At 33.5% G+C, this 19,548-nt stretch overlaps 1 protein-coding gene and 1 non-coding gene across 4 annotated transcripts in view; one reads left to right on the top strand and one right to left on the bottom strand.

The window, feature by feature from the left end:
• Positions 1-19,548, bottom strand: part of LOC134648323 (pseudouridylate synthase RPUSD2-like) — a 625,507-nt gene that overhangs the window by 167,860 nt on the left and 438,099 nt on the right. The gene's annotated exons all lie outside the window — the stretch shown is intronic.
• Positions 688-797, top strand: LOC134648559 (U6 spliceosomal RNA). The gene has a single exon (XR_010096910.1). It is a non-coding gene; the product is annotated as a U6 spliceosomal RNA (small nuclear RNA).

Below are 19,548 nucleotides of genomic sequence, written 5' to 3'. Positions count from 1 at the left end.
AATACCAGTTTTAAGTAAGTTATCTCAGGATTCAAATTAGAACTAACTGAAGCTGTAACTTAGACTTGTTGCAATAATAAGATATGACCTAGACCTAAGTAAATATACATACATATAATGTATTTACATCCTTAAGACGTCAATGGAGACAATATTATGTTAAATTAAATTTATACGTTTTGAAGGATTTGTGATGACAAACAAAATAACAAGTGAAACAACAAGTGTTAAAAATAAATAAGTATCTAAAAAAATTTCAAACGTATTGTTCGAAATGAGAAAGCAATATCATAAAAGGTTAAAGACACAGAATAAGATGAATAAACAAAATAATAAAAATGAAAAAGAATTTCGTACAATAAAAGACATTCGTATAAAAATAATCATCATAACAGAAAGGCATCAAACATGCATTACATTGAAGCTACAAGCTTCCGAAAAACTGGCAACGCAATATCAAAGCTAGTACAAAATCAATAACCCTCAGGCTAAGGCGAGGGACACACTAACCTATCTGATCAGATTAGCTTATTTTAAGGGTTTCGAACCTCAAAATCCAAATACTTTTACCTTTTCCTTTATTTTATTTTTCTTTACCTCTGTTTGTGTTCCTGTTTTATTTTTGTATTGTTTTCTTTTATTGAGGTGTGCAAAAAGAGTATTTGTATTGTATTGTACTTTTTCGATGTACTTAATTGCTTCTGCAGTACATATAATAAATTGGACCGATAGAGAGAAGATTAGCATGGCCCCTGCGCATGGATGACACGCATTAAAAAAAATTGGAACTGTTTCGTCCGAAAAACTCTTCATAGAATATATATTAGCTAATATCGTTGTAAAACAGAAATGTCATTTATTTAAATGTAAATTTTTGAAGGACTGATTTTTTTCTCTAAACTATGTCAAATTATGATACATAAATATCTGGGAGACCGAGCTTTCGAGCGAAATTAAAAAAGAAGCGACACACGACAGTGCGTCCCGCGCTTTAGACACATCTTGTTACATTCGTATTTTATTGAGACGAACGTGACCTCGGCGGTAAAGGACACAATGATTTTACAGACGAGACAAGTGCGGTCAATTGGAGTGCAGAAATAGTACAGAGTGGGTGACAAGTCTAGCGTACGAGTATAATGGCGTAGGTAAGTACCATCCCGCTTCGCGATTGTTACGCCATTCAGGGTTCTACCTAAATTGGACATTCCATAGCGTCAGTATGGAACAACCAATTTAGCTAGGATCCTAATTGGCGTAACAATCCCGTGTGGTCACTCTGCCTACTAAAACAAAACAAAAATGGCAACAAAAAAAATGTTTTAAGAAGTTTGATCCCTCTACACGAAAAATAAGAGGACCTACTAAAAGAGGAATTTCTGTATATGAAGAACAATAAGACTTAGGTAAGAACAGTTACTTCTGAATTAGAAATAATCTGTATTTGAAAGAGTATTCCAAGTTGGCATAAACTAGGTACTTATTGTCGCGTTGTTTCATCAACTACTAATACTACTATTGATACACACAGTACAGAGTGGTTGACAAGTCTAGCGTATGGCGTACCTACTAACAGCAACACATGCACTGTGAAAATTGGTGGCTCTTATTTACCGTAAAAAATCAAATCAAATCAGAAGTTTAATTACAAAGCAAAATAGAAGCAAAAAAAGCACTTAAAATCTCCCTGTTCAAGTTTGCACGTCGATAAATAAAACAAGCCAAATCTACAAATCGTGCTTATTGGATAAATGGCTAAATAAACAACGATAATGCTTGCAGACTAAACAAAACCAATCAAATTGAATTGGAAATTGGAATTGGAAAATTGGATTGAAAAGTTTGAAGTGTTGTTTATGTTAGATTATAAATGCTGTATGACATGACAATGAGATTTTTCAACACGTTTAACTTAAAACGTTTGTGAGGTTTTTTAGTACAGTAGTAAAACCAAATGGATTAATGCATCAATTACCAATGTAAACTAGGATATAGGGTTTGCACGACGGATCCAAAATGTATGGGAATATACGCGGATCCGGATCCAGATCCGGATAATTTCATACATTTCGGATCCAGATTGCAAACCCTATAGGATAGTTAAGGTTAAATATAAATGTAGATTACCATATCATTAAGTATTTATAAATCATGAACACTTCAATTTCATTAACTAGTTAAGTACCATTAAATGTACCCTTTTAAAACGGGTTTGTAAAACAGGCTGTAATTCAATCATTTTAATTCAATTAAGGCACACTGCACTGATTAAAATACATGTCGACAGGAACCGCCATTACATTAACTATTAACATTAATATGTGTTTGCTTTTACAAATAAAAAACTGTACAGAACTGCACGTCGCTCCGAAGTTTGAGCGAGACAACGCTATGCGCGTATTATGGCGACATCCCGCTCGTACGTCGGACGTGTTGAAACGGAACAGATGACCTCTGTGCTCGTTCATTAAAGTTATGGGCATTTATTTACATATAAAGATGTTTTTACATAGAATAGGGATGTTGGGAAAACAAATTTAGTCATAAAAATGTTCTCTGTCATCATTAAAACTAATTAATTATATGCTTGATTGTATGTTTTATATGGACTGAAACATAAATAATTTGATAGAAAGATGTATATTTTACATAAGGCATTGTAAATATCAATTATGATTAAGAGTGAAAGCATTAGTGTTCGCTTGATAAAATAAAAACTTAATTTTGTTAATTACTATAAAACTAGGGAATCCATGTACATAATTTCAATGTAAAATTAGTCATTATATGTGTCTAGTACATAGGAATTTAATAATTAATCGATCCATTAAAATAATTATTTTCAATATACATGTATGAGTTAAGCAAATAAATTGTAAAATGAGAATTCGTTCTAGTAGAAAAACTATAGAACTAGAGAAACATATTATGTATCAATTATGTAGAATGTATTTTTTAAGTAAGGCAATGAAACTGTATAATATGATTAGGTATAAGCTAAAATTTACATAGGAAAATCTTTTGATTGTATGCATAAGTTTATACCTAGGAAAAGTCTGATCTTGCTTGCAATTGAGATAAATGTAGTAAAATATTGTTGTAGAGATTAGATCATATGTCTAATAAATAGTTTTTGTCATATTTAATAGTAGAAATGTCAGGAAAAAGTAGAGAAAGGTTTGCAAATAATTTGTTAGGAAAAAATTGTATATGACAAATTCAACTAGGAAAAATCATGGAAAATTGATGATTTAGATGCAAGTCACTACTATAGAAAATTAAAATATATTATTAAAAGATAGTTTTAGTCTTATTTAACAGTGAAAACTTTGGGAAACTCAAAGAAACTTACAAATAAAATGTTAGGTTATTTCTGTTCATAATTTTTAAATTAAGGAGTTTTCTGATGTAAAATTTATTGGAATATGTAGATAAAAAATAAATACATCCGTTTTTGCATAAAAGGACATCTAAAAACAAGTATTTTACTCAAAATTTAAGAAAAACATTTTCCATAGGAAAATTTTCAGTATATAGAGTCATTGGAAAATGGACCTTAAGTTCATATATAATAAAGTTCAAATTCGATTGCACACCATAGTCAAAAATTCGTATTCGGAACGTTAGAAGAGTACGAAGATGTTTTGGCGACGTTTGTGACGATCGATACGATTGATACGAACAAAACAAAAATATACGAAAATATAGGGGTATAAATAGAAGAGCCAAAGTTCAAGGAGATTCATTCAACCTACGGCAGCGGAATAGAGAAGACCTCCAAAGGAAGAAGTAGAAGACCGAAGTGAAGCCTCCAGAGGAGCCCCAAGGACCGAAGTGGAGCCACCAGAGGAGCTCTACGCAGCCAAGGCGACGGAGTCTTGGGAGGGCTTTCACCGAAGAAGGCTGCGGAGCCCTAAGCGAGCATTCACCATAAAAGGCTGCGGAGCCTAATCGGGCATTCTCCGAAACTCTACAGCTGAGCTACGGGCAGGTAGTTGAGAGTCCTGAGCATCCCGCTTCAAAGAATCCTTCGAGTCTCCGGGTGAGTGTTTATATATTCATAAAATTGTGATTTCAGCTAATTTGAAAAACTTATTACTAATTCATACTTTAGATTACAGTTGGCAATGCGAATTTTTATTGTTTTTTATGATCTGCTTAAAAATAGAGTGAAATCTATATATATAAATGCAAGTGTCCTGACTGACTGACTGACTGACTGACTGATTCATCAACGCAGAGCCGAAACTACAAAAGCTAGAAAGTTGAAATTTGCACACTAGGTTGAATTTATAAAGTGTACAAGAGATAAGAAGCGATTTTGAAAAATTCAACCCCTAAGGGGGTTAAAAAGGGGATGAAAAGTTGTATGGGGTGCAAGTTTTATTTTAAGCTAGGAATTTGAAACTTTGTAAAAATGTACTACATTAAAAAACAAGAAAACTAATTTCTGCGTTTTCGAAAATTCATCCCCCAAGGTGGTGAAAAAGGGGTTGAAAGTTTGTATGGAGATCAAATATTTTTGTGAGTGTTGGACTTGAAACTTTGTATATGGGGATATTATTATAAGACGGGAAAAGTAATTTCAGCGTTTTTGAAAATTCATCCCCTAACAGGGTTAAAAAGGGGTTGAAAGTTTGAACCCATTACAAATGCTTTGAAACTTCTTAGAAAGACATAATAGCCGATGACAAAAAAAAAGGAATTGCGACGTTTTAGGTAATTCAACCCCTAAGGGGTAAAAAAGGGGATGAAACTTTGTCCTGGGGTGCAAATTTTATTTTAAGCTAGGACCTTGAAACTTTGCAAATAGATATTAAATTTAAATACAAGAAAACTAATTTCAGCGTTTTTGAAAATTCATCCCCTAAGGTGGTAAAAAAAGGGTTGAAAGTTTGTATGGATATCAAACATTTTTTCGAGCGCGGGACTTGAATCTTTGTATTTGGGGATATTATTAAAAGTCAGGAAAAGTAATTTCAGCGTTTTGTAAAATTCATCCCCTAACAGGGTTAAAAAGAGGTTGAAAGTTTGTATGTGGTTCAAATTTTATTTTAAGCTAGGTACTTGAAAGTTCGTAAAAAGATATAATATTAAAATACAAGAAAACTAATTTCTGCGTCTTTGAAAATTCATCCCGTAAGGTGGTAAAAAAGGGTTGAAAGTTTGTATGGATATCAAACATTTTTTCGAGCGCGGGACTTGAATCTTTGTATTTGGGGATATTATTAAAAGACAGGAAAAGTAATTTCAGCGTTTTGTAAAATTCATCCCCTAACAGGGTTAAAAACGGGTTGAAATTTTGAATCCATAACAAATGCCTTGAAACTTCTTAGAAAGGCATAATAGCCGATTACAAAATAAAGTAATTGCAACATTTTTGGAAATTCAACCCCTAAGGGAGTTAAAAAGGGGATAAAAATTCGTCTTGGGGTGCAAATTTTATTTTAAGGTAGGAACTTGACACGTTGCAAAAAGATATTAAATTTAAATACAAGAAAATTAATTTCAGCGTTTTTGAAAATTAATCCCCTAAGGTGGTGAAAAAGGGGTTGAATGTTTGTAAGGATATCAAACATTTTTTCGAGCGCGAGACTTGAATCTTTGTATTTGGGGATATTATTAGAAGATAGGAAAAGTATATTCAGCGTTTTGTGAAATTTATCCCCTAAAAGGGTTAAAAAGGGGTTGAAATTTTGTATGGGGTTCAAACATTTTTTTGAGTGCGGGGCTTGAATCTTTGTACAGAGGCATATTATTAGAAAACAAGAAACGTGGTTTCAGCGTTTTTAAAAATTCATCCCCTAAAATGGTTAAAAAGGGGTTGAAAGTTTATATAGGGTTAAAATTTTATTAAAAGCTAGGAACTTCAAACTTCGTAAATAGGTAGTTAAGTAGTAGGTTTTATTAAATAGAGGACATGTAAATCTTCTAAGGGGGTTGAGAGGGATTATATCGAGAACAATTTTATTCAGTTGGGGGCTAGAAACTTCGTAGGTTGTGAATGACAAGTCTCATGCGTTGTATAATATTAATAATTAACAAATGATTAACCGTCCTACTGCAATATTTTGCTGCATAATGTTCTAACTAAGCTAATGTAGAATATATATATAACCACCCATATACAAATCCACGCGTACGAAGTCGCGGGCAACAGCTAGTAACTAGATAAGCTTCAACTTTGGTAATATGAAATTATGTGCTATTATTTTCATACAAGGAAACTCTGATTCCAAGGAGATTTGATACTGAATTATTGAGAAGCAAAAAATGTTTTTGCTCTAGAGGAATTGAGTGACTTATAAAATATGAATAAAATTAGAATGAAGCCTTGACTAAAAAATAAGGCCAGGTATAGAAAAGTATGCCAAAATTCTGTTCAGTTTTCATATTTGGTGGACATCGGATAGCTGAGCGATTCCGAAAGTTTACAGATGTAATAAAACCTCATCTGTACTCTGTGTTCAATACCAAATAAAAGGAAATGAATCTTGAACTGAATATAAAAAAAAATGTAATGTATTTATATATGGGCTTTATTCTGGTTTATGTTTGATAGGAAGAATTTATAAATAAAAGCATGTATATGTAAAAGTTTAGGGGTTTCATATCAGAATACTACTGCTTAGATAATTTACAGGGTCTGTGTCATCATGGTATCTTCACTCCTACAAGACCACTCGTCAAAGAAATTCAAATTATATGATTTTATTTTATATTCAAATTAAATAGGGACACACAGATTTGAAGCAATTGCGATTTCTATGTGCTTTAGCTTTTGATTTCAAACTCAGATTAATTTATTGAGCTTTAGATTTTCGTTCCAGTCATTCTTACTGGCAGTTTTCTTGTGGGTTCTTTCTGCCAGTCCTGTAAGTTACGAACCCATGGTAAAGACTTGATAGGGTAATTGATAGGCAGGTAAGGTTAGGGTTAAAATAAATAAACTCAAAACCAAAACTTTTCAACTAAAATTAAATTTAAAATCAACTTTTCAGTTAATAAATGTCTTAAATCTTATTCTGTTGTTTGCTTTAATAATACGCCTCTCTCTCTTTAAAGTACCTGAGTTACTATTCATCGCAATGTAGATTCCTACCACTCGATCACAAGCCTGGCCAATTTAGTTTGTAAGATAAGCCACACATGCATGGAGCTCTGGAATTGCTAGGGATAGGTTTAGTAAGTTTATAGGGTCTTCAGTTATGGTAAGTATTTGGAAATTGGTAAGTAAATGGTAAATTCTAGGTTAATTTTCAAATGTTTTTATTAAAGGGTTAAGTAAAATCTTGAATTTATATGGGGTAATCATTAGAATATTGGGCCGTGATCGTCTAGGTAAATAGAGGGGGGGTAAGGTCGTTTCAGTTGGTGCCTTTGACCATAAGATAAGGGGCTTTTCGGTGTTATGATTAGGTTAACTTTTAGTATTGTTGGGGCCTTAGTTTCATGCATTGTAGCTTTCAGTTGATGTTCGTGTGTACGGAGGGAATATGAGAGGCGTGTTGTTGAAGCTATTGGGAAGGGGAAGGGTTAAATTTGATTGTATTTGTACATACTTGTTGATAACTTTCTCTGAAAACACATAATTAATTTATCCTTCACTTTACTCACTTTTCACAATACTTAACTAACACTGCATTCCATTTAGTCATTATAAATGCTTTCCACTCACGATTGTACGATATGGCTTGGTTGGAAACTTTATTTATAAAAAAACACATTATATACATTATTCTAAGTAATAGCAATTGGTGGCGGATTGGCGGTAAGATTTTGACAAATGACAACTAATTTTGAGGTTAAAATTCATTCATGTTTAATTTCAATCATTTCTTGCGGATGAAAGTATTAGCATTTTCAGTTTAGATAACTTAAAGGAATTAATCACTCCTTGCTTAAAGCGTTTTTCATTTATTTAGGTACAAACATTATATGCGGTTTACATACAAGCGGGAATTTTGAAAAAAATTACAACTTCGTAACTTGTTTTACAATACGGTCTAGCGAGCTGGCAGTTGCTTTGAATTTGCTCCAGTCTATAGGGGCTTGCATCGGAAATATAAATTGTGCAATAATACTACACGCCAGAGCAAGTGCTGCCCTCTGCAGTTCACATTTCGTGCTAACAAGTAGGTTGCTTTAGTGCTGCCCTCTGAAGTTTACGTATGTTTTCTTGCACGGTGTAGACTTCGCCATTTTATGGGTTACATTGGGTGCTTAAACTTCACATTTACCTACACTTCGTGCCAATGAGCAGGGGCTTCCGTGCTGCCTTCTATGCTTCATGCATGTTCCCTATACTATGCCTAAACTTTGCTACAGAATCATTTTTAGGTCAGTCATATCAAAATCTGTTCAGTCGTATTTGGGATACTCATGAGCATACCAATGAGCAGATGGATATATTGGGGACCACGTTTCATATTGGGTAATGATAATTTTGTAAGCTAGTCTTGAGTTTTATATTTAGTGGGCAGATAATCAGTAATTGTTATCACTTTTGCTACATTTAGTTCAGTTTCTATTCAGTTATTCAGAAACTTTCTAAATGTGGGAATAATATAAAAGGTGGAAAAGTTAGTAAGGAAAAGGCTTTGATTACTATAGAAAAATACCAGTCAGTATCAAGTAAAAACAGTAGTAATCAAGGCTAGCACACAAAATTATAACATAGGGTAGAAATAACGCAAAATATAATTTTTATTAATGATCAGGAACATATTTCAGACATATATTACACACATGGGGTAAATTTAAAGAAAATTCTTCTTCATTAGCTTGTAGACTTGATATTTTGCGGTGGTATCGATTCTGCTGACTATACTGGGAAACAAACGAGTTTTGATTTTGCAGTCCTTGCTGCTCGATGCTTTCTGAAATCAGAAAAATAAATTATATAAATATTGCTTGAGTTAATTGGTTTCAATATTAGACTTGTTGTTTCTTTTGTAAATTTTAACCTTTTCAAGCTTAATATATGACTTAAGACTAAGGTTAAGATTCGAAAATCTAAAACCCAGATATAAAGTCATAGAAAATATTTATAGGGGATATACAGTTAGTAATTTTACTCTGATAGATTGACTTATATTTAAGTATAACAAAAATGATCAATACCTTTTTAGTTTACATACTAGAGGGTTTTCGCGAGTTCACATCGCAGACTAGTTTCCGAGATCTTCCTGTGATTGATCGTGATTTCAGCTTGACTTTTGTAGTTTACTTATGTCAGATCATCTCAACGAGTATGTAGGACGCTCGGGAGCTACGGCCTTAGTACAGCAGATTACAATCAAGTGATAGTTGTTATTGGTAGTAGTTCTTGAAAAAGGTTATTTACTGATCTACATTTCTGATGCGGCGTGTTCCGTCTCGTGTCACAGATTCTACATCAATGGGCGCTTATCTGCAGATTTACAATGGATTTGAAGAAGGAAAGCGGTCACGAGACTACGTACAGGTTTTCAGGAGCAGGCGCAGCGCAACATTTCCTTTATCCTTCTGTAGGTGTACCTATTCATTCTAGGTTGCTCCATTTATTTCAGACTGTGTTCCTGCCACGCTGCAACAGGTGTTTCTTTGTAGCTGTTTTATCGACGCGAGAAGTTGTTGTTAGCTGGATGTCATTCGAGCAAAGGGAGAGGAGTAGTCGGCACGACGTCGTTGGCGTGTTGGTAGAGGGTGTTGTCGGCTCGATGTCGATAGCGCAGATCAGGACTTCCAAAATGTTTCTTTTCAGGCTGGAAGCTTGAGGTGTCGGCGAATGATTGTATTACCAGCTTTTGTTGATCTGAAATTATTTAATAAAATGAGTGATTAAGGTGTTTTATATTGCCTCATGACCAGAGAGATAGTTTAAACTGAGCTTTGTGTAGGAATTCTAAAGCACGGGGTAACATACAATACACAAGAACAAGGTAACGGAGCTTAACATGATAGATAGACATTAAAGTTCATTTTGTCATACCAAAATATCGATTGATTTTAACAGCTTGGTCTTGGCACAAGTTTATAAATTGTCTTTTGTTGTCACATGTATTTTCAGATATACATAGATGTTTTCTTTTGTAACATATAACATCATGAAGTTTTCTTGACTTAGAGATCACTTCTTTACAAAAGGTTATTATAAATTATGTACTTACATAATTATTTGTTTTATTGTTTGTACTATGCTAGTTGAAGCACAGTCTAGGCGCACACATCACTAATTATCAGTTCGAGCTTCTCACAGGTTGGCTTTCACTTTGATCGTACTGTTTGCATAAACCTGAAAATCAAAACAAATTTATAAACATTTACGTTGTATGTTGCACCAATAGTACGTTGTTCAGAACGTGAGTGTCAGAAAGACTGGATATAAATAAAATAGAGCTTATTCATTAAGGGGAATTCGTTTGTGAGGTTAAAATTGCAAATATATATTAACTTGGCTTAGATAATGGTTTAAAATTAAAAACAATACGTACCGGTTACTATCACGTCTTGATTTCCTATTTTTGTAGTCATCTTAGTTTCTTGGACTGCATCTTGCAATAATTATCAAGAAAGATAGGTACTATTTTGTTCATGGCTTGCTGCAAAATCCTATTGTGGAGTCATGAGAATAATATTTGAATCTGGAATCAAAACAAAAACAATCATTGGAGGTTAGAAAACAACGTACATAATTTCATACAACTATTTATACGACTTTATTAAAAGAAAGCAATATTTAATCTCTAAAATGTATACTCACTTGTTTTTCTCACACGTTTTTACACTTAAAACAAGTTGGCAAGTTAAACGGAAACTTTTATCTCGCCGTTACAACATTTGACATTTGTATGAGTTGACATAATTCTCTAGCGGTATTATCAAGGCCCCAACATTCTCGGTTCTCAGTACAAAATTTATCCGTCAAGCCGTAGCCATTTTGGTGGTGGGCAAGCTGTGTATGTGTGCGTTAAAATGTGTATGTGTGAGTTTATTGCACGTTTTTAGGGACGTGGATTTGTCGATTTTAATCATGTTATATATCGATACTCTCTACACAGTGGAACGGAATAGCGATTAATTGAAGCTTCGATATATTCACTAAAGATAAACAACCTGGAAATGCTAATGGATAATGAATACTTTATAATATTATAATAAACTCTATTATTTCGAAAAACTATATTTGGTTTTAATGTAACTTTTACGAGGGCTGTTTGATAAGTACCCGTTTATGAAAAAAATTATCAGTTGTTTTTGTTTATATGCATTTATTTTTCTTCATAGTCTCCTTTTAACTCTATACACTTGTTCCACCTATATTCAAGCTTCAATAAACCATCCAAAAAGTATGATTTCGGAAAGTCATTAAAATAGGCCTCTGTGGCGGCAATGACTTCGTCATTTGATCCAAATCGCTTACCACCGAGCAATTTTTTCCGGTTGGGAAACAAAAATAAATCGCATGGGGTCAAATCTGGAGAATACGGGGGGTGAGGCAATAGGGCGTAGCGTAATTGTGTTAATTTAGCCATCACAACTCTAGACGAATGAGCTGGTGCGTTGTCGTGATGAAACAGTACTTTTTTATTTTTTAAATGGGGTCGTTTGTCCTTCAACACAGCGTCAAATTCATCTAATAAATTGGCATAGTACTGCCCTGTTATCGTTTTCCCCTTTTCTAAGAACTCAATATGTATAATACCCTGCGAATCCCAAAAAACGGTCGCCATGACCTTTCCAGCCGATGGAACGATTTTTGCTATCTTTCGCGCAGGTTCACCCGGTAAAATCCACTGCTTCGACTGCCCTTTCATTTCCGGAGGGTAGTGGTGACCCACGTTTCGTTTACGGTCACGAAACGACGCAGAAACTCCTTCGGGTTACGTTTGAACACGGCCAAACACTGCTCCGAAGTAGTCAGTCGGTTCCGTTTTTGCTCCTCCGTGAGTAAACGCGGCACCCACCTCGCCGATACTGTCTTCATACCCAATTTATCTTCTAATATGCTTTGTACCCGCTCGATTGGAACATTTACAGCATCAACGATTTCTCAAAGTTCAATTCGGCGGTCGGCTAAAACGATATTTTCAATTTTCTTAACCATATCGTCTGTAGTCACCTCAATTGGGCGGCCTGGGCGATCCTCATCAAAGACGGTTGTTCTCCCCCGCTTAAACTCGTTAAACCAGTATCTGACGGTTGTCATAGAAGGAGCACATTCATGGTAAACCGCATGCATTCTTACTTTTATTTCATCACATGTTTTTCCTTCCAAAAACAAGAATCTAATTACAGACCGATACTGCTCTTTCTCCATTTTCACAATTTTAAGTTCACGCTTTCACTAAATCGCTGTCAAATGAGAAAAAAAACAAAAGAATGCTGTTTTTTTTTAAATTTTCCCACCTCTGAAAAATGGCTTAAAACGATTGTATACATATTTTCGGCCCGTGATATTAATACATTTGGAAAACGGGTACTTATCAAACAGCCCTCGTATATATGTGGCGTTCCATGCCTCCTTTAGACAATAATTCAAATAATTATAACAGGGTCATAATTAAGAGAAAATTATAAAGAACTTCTAAATTAATGATTACACGGATAAATTCTATATCTGGTTTAATTTATCGCCCGTATTGTTGTATTTACACACTGTATATAGAGTTATGTTATAATGGTTATCTGTTCATTTTAGGTAGTTTTAAATCCTTTCAAGTAAAATTTAAATTGTAAAAAGGCCGTATAGTTTATCGATATGACTTTATCGTCGTAGCCACATGCCTTTGGTTCCTCATTGTAGATCGTACATAAAATGTGTCTGTGTGCGTGAGGCTACGGTGACAGATGACTTAGGCTTCATCTTTAAAAATAATACATCTATGGGTATTATCAATACAATACGTAATTCAAAATTAGATTCGTAGTACGTCCTCATGTCTCTTTCTTTAGTACGGTAAATGAAAGCGACACACTGAGTCAATGCAATGTCAGGTTGACGTTTTAAATTTGGCGAGAATGGAATAGGATACAAAATACAAAATGGCGTTGACGTTTGCGTTTTGTTTCGTTACGTTGAATTAAAGGGCTCTACAGATCTTACATCAAATTGCGTGCGGTTTTATATTATTGTTGTTCGAAATAGTTCGAATGGTGTTTTAATAAAATGTTTGATGGCGAAAAAAGAAGATGAAAAAAAGGGAGGAACAATAGAGGAGATTTTTGTAGCTGAGCACAGAAAAAAAACCATAAAGGAAGAATTTATTGCGAAGCAGAAAGAAATACATAAAAAGCAAATTATTGCTATCAGAAATGAATATTAGCCACTGCCATGTTTATGTATGGAAGAAAGAAAGAGGTATAAAGGAAGAAAGGGAGGAGAGTTTTTTAGAATGTTATTGGAAACAATAATTGAATTTGACACAAAGAATGTAGAAGAGTAAACATGGATTGAAGATAATTTTATTTTATAATGATGTTGGCGTCAGTTCAAGAATTCATGGTGTAAAATAAGTGAGATTTTGTAATTGTTTCTATCTCTTTCTAACAAGGATAAGGATAAACTACATGAAGAGTGTTTATCACATCAATTCGAAAAGTGTACATGTAACAAAAATGTAGTGATAATAATGAGTGATAGTGTGTTACTATTTTTAGATTTGTTCGTGCGTATAAGTGTATGTGGTTGTGTGTGTGTGTGTATGTGTTTTTGTGCGTGTTCGTTGTTGTTTCTATTTGGAATACCGTATTTAGGAAGAATATAATCAAGATTTTTCACATCGTAAGGTGTAGACAGGCTTTAATCGTGACCATAGACAAACGTTCAGTGATTGGAGCTTAGCCAACCAATGATGAGACAGGATGGTCTATACTTTATGTTAGTTCCAATGTCAATGGAATAACCTCTAAAATTTATTTGTGTAATAAGAAATGAGACAATAATTTGGATTTATGTGCGCATAGCGTAATTAGTTGAAAAGTAAAAGAGAGCATAATGAAGAAATGTTCCATTATCAAGAAGAAGAGAGCCTTAGAGTTCTGTAAAAAAATAAAAAAAAAACATAATCGAAATCAAACATGCAGCAGCGTTATTATCTTATCAGGGTGGATTTGATTGAATTATCACCATGAAATCACTGTTATCAGAAGCAACTATTTAGGATCGCCAAAAGAAGAACAAGAGGCATCTGGAGTTTTAAATGTTGTGAATCAAAAGAAACGATACTAGCATTTTAATACAAGCGAAACAACATATGACGGAAAAAAAAATTGAAGAAACAAATCGTCACTTTATCATAACGAAATTAGTCAGAAGACTCGGTGAAATGTTAATAATCAGGAATTATCACAATGATTGCTAATGCATAGTTCAGTTTTGAGCGACTAGCATTGATCAGTTTTGAGTGACTAAGATCAAACCATCAGAACAGTATGTTGCAGATTTTATTTTCATACGCCTTCGGATCACAACGGCATAAATAAATGGATAGCTACTACTAAATTGAAGACAGTCTGGAATTAAAAAACAAGTTTAATCTAAAGGGAGGAAAAGAAAGTTGTCGTTAAGGGCTAACATTATCTTCAGAATGAACTCCATCATGTTTAGCATAGCAGCACGCTTGTTCTAGATATAAGGAATTGGAAATGATATGGATGGTTCTAGCAACTTTAGTACACATAGCCTGAAGAAATAAAATAATAAAGGGAGAGATATTGGAAGCAAAACACATTGACAAAATAGCATTAGACGCGGCAATCAGCCGTAGTTCAGATGAGAGATGGAACAATTGCTTATACTGTGTACAGAAGTGTAAATTTTATGTAGTAAAACACTTGTTGTAATTTCGTTTCATACATTTATTTTTCATATAATTATGAGTCTTAGCAGTAAGAACTTTAGCGTTTAAGAAAATCAATATAAAAGATAAGTTATTTGTTAAGGTTTTATTTCACATCTTGTCTAGTTTAGTGGGTAATGAATCTGCCAATTTTCAAGTTATAATTTCTGGATTAAAATTCTAGTAAAAGTATTTATTTGTGCATAGAATTCACTAATTGTTCTTGAGTTGTGGAGATGGATCGGGATAGGGCAGCAGTGAGTTTGATGGTGCTTGCACTATGTGAGTAGTCGGGGTTGTTGTGGGCTTGTCCTAGATCCACTTTATTTATCCATTTATATGTATTAGTTCAGTATTCAGTATTTATGGTGACAGTTTTGCATAGTTTGGATCTGGATCAAAGGGCGGAAATTATCCTCACAATATGTATTTATTTATTCACCTAAAAATTAACCAATGTTAAGGAAAATGTCATTAATCAAACCAATTGTAAATTTGGCAACTGAGAACATACCTAACACATTTTATTGGGTGGTTCAATTGACAATTCAGGAACTGAAATTACTATATACGATTTTCAGTAGCGCCTAAGTTACCAGAGACGCATTGCTCACTCTCGCCTCGCTTGCTCAGTCAAAACAAGGAAATGTACTTATGATTATGACCAACACAACAGGTAATTCAATATTATCATCCCAGTTCAGGGTTAGAAGCTTTAAGTATGTCATGTTTTGAGTTACCAGGGATTGTCTGAGTCTTCAGGTATTTAGCTGAGTCAGAGTTCGACCAGAAAGCCAGTATATCTGCACATCGAGCAGGAACACTTAGCCATCATCGCAGCTTTATAAGATAAGTATCTTACATTCAATTAAATAAATTTTAATAGTTGTAATAAAAAAGTAAGCCAATAATAAATTGTTGGTACAAGTTTTGTCGCTGACTGTACTTTTGTTATCTAACTGATACTAATCGAGACGATTCTCAAATGCCGAACAGAGTTAGATTGCGTTGTTCTAACACAGAGTTATTATAGCTGTCTTCTGTCTCCATCATCATCATTAATCAACTCTATAGTACCGTAGTATTGCATTGTCACCTAACCAGAGTGTCTCACTTCGCGATTTCGTCGCTTTGCTACAGGTAGCTAAAATTACCTACTTCCGTTCGGCCCCAATTTTGGGGAAAGCCATAAGCCGCGCGTGGCGCTGTCGCCACCTAGCGGCCATATCTGTGCTGATCGTAACAGACGCGTTTTGTTGGAGAGACAGAAGTTAAGATCGTTAAGCACGTCGTCGTTCGCAAGTAGACTTCGACAGCGACAAGCAGCTTCCGAGGTTTGTTTTCGGCTGGAGGGTCTACAAGCCAGGCGGAGCAGGTCTATCTGGCATTGGCAGAGGAACGTGAGTCAATTTCTATTTTTACAAATTTAGCTAAATAATTTATTTATTTATTACAGTGAACATGTCGACGTTACCACGAGCTTTAATTAAGGATTGATATTTTCATACAGGTTACAATTTCAAACTAGATGTCACTGTACCATCTGCAAACTAGCTAACAACAATTTATTTAGTAATATACTTAACGTAAGAAATATTTTTACCATTTTAATACCAAAATCGAAACTAGATGTCACTGTACTTTCATGAAACTGACTAACGATATGATTCTAAGATTTTTACTTATGAAAAATATTTATCCACTTTAGTTCTAAAAAAATTACACGAGATGTCACTATACTTACCGTAAACTAGCTAACGGAGTGTACTCTAACATTTTACTTAAAATAAGTAAAATAATAAATGTTTATCTTTTAGTTCCAAAACACATTATTAGATGGCGCTGTACTAACTGCAAACTAGCTAATGGAAAGATCAAATAATTATATTAATTATACGTAGTGTGGAATTATGGGATACTTGCCATATAAGTAGGAATGGTTATATTATTATTACGGATTCTGATTCGAAATATAGGTACAGTTTTATTTACAGACATTCATTAATGATTCAGAAAACCAGTACTTAAATAAACTTAAATGATCTTTTATGAATATTTGAGATTAATTATCTGAAGGTAAATGACTTTTTGAATATTTGAGATGACTGTGACAGATAGGAAAGTAATTTGTTTGATAATTGGTGATTTGACTATATCCTTGTTTTTCATAGATAACCTATCATTATTGAGTTTTACCTTGGTGGAACTCGGTAATGTGGACAACAATGTGTATTTTTCTAGAATGAATATACTTGAAAGCAGGTCGTGGTGCAAATGCTTGAATTATAAGTTACTATACAACTGCTTTGTTCTTTGCGTGAATAAAATATTCGAACACATTTAGAACTTAGTTCGCATAATTTTGGATCATTTTATTTAGATCGGAGATACTAAAAGTTCTGGTGTAATTCACAATAGCATTTTATAAAAGAATGTTAGAGTGTAAAAAAAATTATTTTGTTAATTGATTTGAGTTATTAGAATTCTATGAATGATATCCATTAAGTCTTGAATTTTGAGATTGTTATTTAAGAAATAGAAGATACTACGGGTTCAGAAAACTCGTGTAGTTGATTTCCTTTTATTTTACCTAATAAATATTTAATTTAAACGAGTTTTCGGACGCTAGTATTGTGTATATGGTAAGCGAGGCAAAATTTTGATAATTGACATTGTAATGATTGTATTGCGGGGTTTTGCGGGTTTTATGTTAAGGGGTGGTTATTTCAATGGTAATAAAAAAGTCATTATTTACACTTTCTTTTAAAGAATTTGCTTTCTGAGTGTTATTAATTAAATGAGAATTTGTGTGTTTACGGAATTTTTTATTCTGACCATGTTTTCATGATTTTGGGTTATTGAACGGAATAGTGTGTTAAATATTGAGAATGTGAGTGTATGAAAGGTTCAAAGATGATGGATATGTGAGATGATGAATGTTGTCTGAGGTGATGAATGTATATTATATGTGTGAATGAGATTCTGTTTAAGGACACAAAGTCGAGAATGTGGTCAACGAAGTTATGGATATTTCGAATATTTGAGCTTAGGGCCGGGGGGACGGGGTTCGTGAAGGGAATACAACGATCATTGTCAATGGAATTTTGGTGTTAGGTTAGATTAAAAGATACCAGTTTTAGGTACATTTCTTTGATAATGTGACACTCTACATGATGCAAGTTTAATTTACACACCTGTAATCAATCTCAGGGTGAATCAATGAAAGATATTTTGAGCTTTCAAGTATTTATTAGTTGTTTTGCCTTAGATTGAATATGGACATTACGCCACAAAAGGTAATTCTGGTTGGATTGCGAGAAAGTTGCGAGTTGGTTATTGGATCTTGGGAATATTATTGTGGGAGGTTATACATAATAAAAGGAATGGTCATTCTTGGAGAAGACTGCCTTGTCTCCTCGCCAGCCCGAGCAACGTGGGTATGGTATCTGTATGTTAAGAAAAGTTAGCTTAAGGTTACCAGACGATTGGGCAAAAGTAGTTTCTATTAGAGAATGTACGGATTCACAACTCGTGCACTTCGTCTGAGAGTGGAAATTCTGGCCTCTTTATAATTTTGACTCATGAATCTAATTTAACCGTTAAGATTCGTGATTTTTCGGAATTGACTGGCTATTGCTGAGTAATGGTCATTTTTACAAATCACACTTGTATTTTTCTCTGTTTGATGATGCTATCAACTTTGTGATTGATGGTTATTCAGATAGAGCGAAATTACACCTTGGTGGGAGAAATATCGATAACTTTATCATTTTGGGGAGCGAATTGTTTTCTGTTTATAGAACAGATGTTCTAATTACGTCAAACAACTTCGAAAGGGAGGCTGAAACGGAACAGATGACCTCTGTGCTCGTTCATTAAAGTTATGGGCATTTATTTACATATAAAGATGTTTTTACATAGAATAGGGATGTTGGGAAAACAAATTTAGTCATAAAAATGTTCTCTGTCATCATTAAAACTAATTAATTATATGCTTGATTGTATGTTTTATATGGACTGAAACATAAATAATTTGATAGAAAGATGTATATTTTACATAAGGCATTGTAAATATCAATTATGATTAAGAGTGAAAGCATTAGTGTTCGCTTGATAAAATAAAAACTTAATTTTGTTAATTACTATAAAACTAGGGAATCCATGTACATAATTTCAATGTAAAATGAGTCATTATATGTGTCTAGTACATAGGAATTTAATAATTAATCGATCCATTAAAATAATTATTTTCAATATACATGTATGAGTTAAGCAAATAAATTGTAAAATGAGAATTCGTTCTAGTAGAAAAACTATAGAACTAGAGAAACATATTATGTATCAATTATGTAGAATGTATTTTTTAAGTAAGGCAATGAAACTGTATAATATGATTAGGTATAAGCTAAAATTTACATAGGAAAATCTTTTGATTGTATGCATAAGTTTATACCTAGGAAAAGTCTGATCTTGCTTGCAATTGAGATAAATGTAGTAAAATATTGTTGTAGAGATTAGATCATATGTCTAATAAATAGTTTTTGTCATATTTAATAGTAGAAATGTCAGGAAAAAGTAGAGAAAGGTTTGCAAATAATTTGTTAGGAAAAAATTGTATATGACAAATTCAACTAGGAAAAATCATGGAAAATTGATGATTTAGATGCAAGTCACTACTATAGAAAATTAAAATATATTATTAAAAGATAGTTTTAGTCTTATTTAA

This window comes from Cydia amplana, chromosome 5, assembly GCF_948474715.1.
Source record: "Cydia amplana chromosome 5, ilCydAmpl1.1, whole genome shotgun sequence".
NCBI lineage: Eukaryota > Metazoa > Arthropoda > Insecta > Lepidoptera > Tortricidae > Cydia > Cydia amplana.
This window is presented reverse-complemented; position numbering and strand designations above follow the sequence as displayed.